The sequence below is a fragment of the Rattus rattus genome, chromosome 4 (genome assembly GCF_011064425.1).
Source record: "Rattus rattus isolate New Zealand chromosome 4, Rrattus_CSIRO_v1, whole genome shotgun sequence".
Classification (NCBI taxonomy): Eukaryota; Metazoa; Chordata; class Mammalia; order Rodentia; family Muridae; genus Rattus; species Rattus rattus.
The window spans coordinates 63,401,104-63,407,220 of NC_046157.1; positions in this window are offsets into that span (position 1 = coordinate 63,401,104).

Sequence of the window (6,117 nt, forward strand, 5' to 3'; positions counted from 1 at the left end):
GGGTTGGCTCTGAGCTTATAGCCAACTTCCAGTTCAAACTCTCCATCGAGCCTGTCAAATCCCACACTCCTTCATTGGGGATTGAACCCAGGGTCCTGTGCATACTAAGCGAGTATTCTGCCACTGACCTACATCTCCAGCATCGTGACCTATTTCTTTGATTGAAATAATTGAAATGGGAAACACGTGGATGTCAGGTGAAGGCTTCACATGATCAAACCTAAGGGCCTTTGTTCTGCAGGCAACGGTAAGTAATCTTTCTCAAAGATCTTTGAGCTGAGAAGCAGTGTTATCAGTTATCGAATTCCTTTGTGAAGAGAACTCTGGGATGGTGGAAAGCGTCTGTCAGTAAGAAGCTCCGTGTAGCATCAGTGTCACATGGGAATTTGATAGGTGAAAAAAAAAAAAACCCTCCAGTTTCTCAAATGATTGAGAAACGATGGGGATGAGGCCTCACTTTGACAAAAGTTGAAATTAAGAGAACCACCGATTTAGAGAATCAGTTTCCAGAGGCCCAAGATGGTCAGGGAGCTGGAGTGGAGAAGCCCTGTGGAAATAATGGTAGTGTGAGTGGCTACTATTGATTGTCAACTAGACAGGATATGCAATTCCCTGTGCACAACTGAGAAAGGGTTTACCCAGACGAGGTTAACTGAGGCAGGAAGACACACCCTACGGGAGGGGGTCACCACGCCTTGGTCTTAAATCCTGAACTTAATCCCTGCCAAATCCCACACTCCTTTACTGAGGATTAAACCCAGGGTCCTGTGCATGCTAACAAGTATTCTGCCACTGACCTACATCTCCAGCATGGTGACCTAATTCTTTGATGAAAGGGGAGAGGTAGCTGCATATAGAAGTTCATCACGCCCTGCTTCTTGGCTGTCGTGCACTGTGACCAGCTTCCTCCTGCCTCCATGATTGTCTCACCACAGAGGACTGTATCTCTCAATCTGTAAGGTGCAATAAACCCTTCCTTCCTTGAGTTGTTTTCTAAAGGAAGGGTAATTTATTACTGCAGCAGGAAAGGAAGCTAATTCATGTATTAAGCAGTCACCTGAAGAGTGGCTTAGGCATTTTGTGTCTACACTTTTAGAAGACGCTCAATCCTGGTTGTCTCTGAAATTTTTCTCTTATTCCACAGATACTCTACAAACTGGAAGCCATTTAGTACTACCAAGGAGAATATAGGCCAATCTCTCCATGACCATTACTGGTTTTATTGGATCAGCCCTTTCCTGAGCTCAGAAAGTAGAAACTGAATGCCTTTAGTTACTAGTGGATGTTGGTTTGTGTCATCTTGACACAAGCTACCCAGGTGGTAAGAGGGAACCTCAATTGAGAAAATGCCTCGGTAAGATTGGCTTGTAGTGGTGCATTTGTAAGATTAGTGATTGACGTGGGAGGGCCAGACCATTGTGGTGGTGCCACCCCTGGGCTGGTGGTCCTGTGTTTTCTAAGAAGGCAGGCTGGGCAAGGCAGTAAGCAGCCCTCCTCTACAGCCTCTGATTCAGTTCCTGCCCCCAGGTTCCTGCTTTCCATAAGTGATAAAATGTAAGCTGAGATAAACCCTGTCCTCCCCAACTTGCTTTCGGTCATAGTGTCTTATCACAGAAGTAGAAAGCCTAACTGAGACAGCAGCAGGTCTCCAAAGTCCTCCTCCTGGTAACCAAGAACGCCTTTAATGGTCAAACTGGCATACTCATCGTCAAGAGATTCAACCCCTTAGAAATTCCTGTCACTTTTACTTGACTCAACAAGTAGCCATGGAATCCTGAGCTACAGTTTACACAACTCCAGCGGTTCTTAGCGGTTTACTCTCAGAATACAACAATTCCATTAAGATTTCTAAGTAGGAGAGTGCCAGGCAGACGGGACCAGAGGTAGGTGTAGGAGAGCCTCTGTTGTAGGCAAAAGAGAGCTGACTAGTGGCTTTAAGGTGGGAAGAATTTAGGCACTGTAAGATCACCTAGAATGCTTAGAAGCATGGCAAGCCAAAAGTCTTCAAGTGGTGAGTTCAATCAGATTCATAGCAAGGACTACTTAACAGCTGGTGGGAGTGGCTTATGTCTTGTTCTACTGCCTAAGGATGCCAGATGTTCCTACTGATGACACTTGCCCTGTAGGGGAATCCCCTTAGGCAGTATCGCTGCTTCAAAAGCTGGGGTGGGGAAACTTAGATGCAAAGTGGTCAGGAGGGCAAGTATCTAGAGATAAACTTGGTACCCTGTGCCACATTCCCCCAAATAGCACAACAAAAAAGGAAATTTTACTGTTATAAAACTGCAATTTCAAGGTGGTAAAAACCTCAGAAATAATTTAGACCAGATTGTAAACTTGGAGCCTTTGAATGACTTCCTATTTAGAATTCATTTACATAAAAAGGGCGCCGCTCTGCCCTCAGGTTCCCCTCCTGTTTTATCCACAGTGTTTAGAGGTCCTTGCCAGGCTCCAAGACGTCTGTAAAGAATTCTAAGTTCTAACAGGTCATTGAGGAAATACCAAAGAACAATGTCATAGCTAGTTTGAAACAAGGCAGTTTGGGCAACTGAGTACGAATAGGATTTAGTTAACTCAGGCTGGGAGAAGTCAAGATGAATTTCTTTTGATGTCTCAAAGTAGAGGCTAAACAGGAAAACTTCGCTTGTGGTTTAGTACTCTTCCTGGTAACTTTTACAAACTCCACTCTCTGTCTCTATTTTCTCTCCTGATGTAGTACTATGACTCAAGAATATTAGATATTAATTAATGGAGTTATCTTTTCGATAGTCTTATGTAGCAGTCTGGCTGGCAACTTGGTAGAAAGTCCAGGGATGACCTTGGGTTCCTGGGCCTTCAGCCTCCCAAGTGCTAGACTTCCAGCCTACTTCTCTAAACTGGGTTTAGGGCTAGATTTCTGAGACTTCCAAGGGTGATTAACATTTTCCCAGCCCATTCAGTGTTTCAGTTCTTAGACATTACTTACCGTGTAATCTACTTCTGATCTCTTAAACAATTGTGTTTCCTAGTTTTAAATTATCACCATATAAGCATCATATAGATTACTTTAAAAGTCACTGATGAAGGACTGGTGGGATGGCTTAGTGGGTAGAGGTAGAACTGACTTCATAAAGCTGTCCTCCGGTCTCCACCTGCACACCACAGACAGTGAGATTGGTCCTCTGCTCCTATCCAAGAGCCATCTCTTCAGTACTAAGAAGAATGCAATCATGAATGCGAAAAGGCTAATACTGATTCATTATGCTAACCACCAGGGTGATGATGATGATGATGATGATAGTTGAATAATGCTGTTTCCTTGTTTCAAATATTCTTTAAAAAGCCAACCGAAATATATGCTGTTTTATTCATTTTTACAAAATTTTTATTTTGTGTAATGACTATTTTGCTTGCTTAGATATCTGCACACCATCTGTGTGTCTGATCCCCATGGAGGACAAAAGAAGGTACTGTGTCCACTGGGACCTGCAGTCACAGACAGTTATTAGCAGCCACGGGGATGTGGGGAATTGAACCTGTGTCCTCTGGGAGAAAAGTCAGGGCTCTTAACGGGAGCCATCTCTCCAGCGCCCTAAGGTTTTATTCTTAGTAGCTCAACTTGGAAAAAACCCAACTAAACTGGATAGACAGAGGAAGATTATATAAAATTCTCAACGTAGGCAAGCTATTTGATTAAAAAGAAGAAAGGAGAAGGGGGAGGAGGAAGAGAGGGAGGAGAGGAGGAAGAAGGAAGGAAGGAAGGCAGGCAGGCGGGCCTTTTAAACATTGACTGGGGCTGGAAAGATGGCTCAGCAGGTAAAGAGGCTTGCCGTCAAGTCTCAGAACCTGAGTTCGATCCCTGAGACCCACATGCTAGGAGGCCAGAACTGACTCTTGAAGCTTCTGATCTCCGCAAGCCAAATGTGGCCTGGTGCACCCCAGCTCCAATAAATAAATGTAAGAAAAAAAAAAAATCAACCAAGGCTAGGAGATAGCTACCAAAATATTTTATTCTTGTAAAGTTAAAAATAGTAGACAGACTTATCTAGTTACAGTTTCAAAGCAGAATACAAATATATAAATTGCATATAACCCAGACGATGACTCAATAAATGGGTTTTTTTTTTTTTTTTTGAGACAAACTTAGCTTTGACCACGGCAGCTTCATTTTCGCTTTCTAAATGTCAGCAGAGTTCATGGACTGTTGCTTATGCAGCCAGGTTTAGAGCAACATTTCTCTCTCTCTCTCTCTCTCTCTCTCTCTCTCTCTCTCTCTCTGTCTCTCTCTGTCTCTCTCTCTCTCTGTCTCTCTCTCTCTCTCTGTCTCTCTCTCTCTCTCTCTCTCTCTCTCTCACACACACACACACACACACACACACACACACACACGCACGCACGCACGCACTACTACTAAACACTTTTCAAAACCATGTCTTCTGGAGGCAGCAGGACAGGGAGAAGAAAAAGGAAACCAAACCGATCCAAACATCAACGCTAAAGCCACTACACGTGGCAGCACGGGCAGCCGGTGCGGCTAGCTTTAAACAAGCACATCTCCAGGACACTGTTGCTTCACGCTGGTAAACTTGAAATTGAGGGAGAACTACTAAATAATTATAGCTTTATTCAAGCTAAAAATATCAGTGAAAGCATTTACAAACTAAATGTTAAAAATCTTAAGGTTCTGCACCCACGTGATTGGTTCCTATCTAGGTGGGCGTGGCCTGGGGTTGCTCAGGCGACCGATGACATCAGCAGGGGCATGGAATGAAATTACGGAAATGCGAGGCAAAGGTCACAATCTTCCTGGTCCAGCACGAACTTCTCTTCCCCACAGAGTCCTATTACTCCAGCAGACAAACTCTTCTATACCCGGCACCACAAAGCTCAACTCGGCAAGGGTGTTTTATTTAGGGTTCTGTCCTTCAGGGCTTTTTATTTTTTTAAAAAACAAATTTTCTCAGGAAAAAAAAATTCTGTTCAAGGTAAAACTGGAATCAGACCCAAATCAAATCACATCTCCGCTTTAAGAGGGTATATAAAATTTTCTTAATAAAATTAAAATATATCTTAATAGAGGGTATATAAAATTTTCATACACAGGAAGTTTTAAAAGAGACACACATCTTGCTGTAGCGTGAACAATGGTAACAGTTGTCAGTGAATGAACTTGCAAAAAGTAAAACAAACAGCTCCTCCAAACAGTCAAAACAAAACGTGAGGAAAGGAACATTCTACCATTAAAGTAGGTCATGTCCATGTAATTATTTTGCATGGTCACACATCTGAACCCTTTAACATCCTTTAAGGGGAAAGATCTTTAAAATTCCTACTTAAGTTTGGAGCACTTCCGTTCCACATGATGTTAACAAACTTGTTAAGCCCAAACTGGTACACATGAACACCTACTGATCCAAAGGATGACTGCGAAAATTAACAAAAACCTGACAGGTCTCAACAGAATAAACACCAGGGTAGGTTTCTATATAGACAAACAAAAAGGTAAAAGCCATTTCTCAATGGTAGGCAAGAGACTGAGAAATCACAAGCTACCTTTCAAGAAGGCAACCATGTTTCAACTGTGTTTCCGAAATCACTTGCCAGCATGCTCACATTTTGAAATATAATCATTAAATGTTTCTGAGAATGGGCACTCTAGGGCGAAACAAACATGGTGGGCGCCTGGAACGTAAGGGCTTCCCTTAGGCCAATACTACATGCAATAATCACACAGAGAAGAAAGTGGACTGTTTAGACCACCAGCATGGTGTGTCAAATGAATGCCTGTTCCAAAGACCTAACTGAGAAGTTAATACGAGAGTAAGGCGGTAGTTTCCGGAGAAATGCTACAAGGATGGACAATACGAAAATTGAAGCCAGGCATGGCAGTGTACATCAACAACCCCCCACCCCCACCCCATTCAGACCTGGGCAACATGATAAAACCAATACCAGGAGCAAAACCTTTGTATATTTACTATGGTGACAGGAATTAATAGCCCAGGGCCTGATATACGCTAGGCACATAAGAACACTAATCTTTAAAGAAAAAAAAAAATCCTGTTAAAATCACATTTGACTTCTGATTTAAAAAAAAAAATGCAACTTGTTTAACTATGACATCTAGTGTGACAAAAT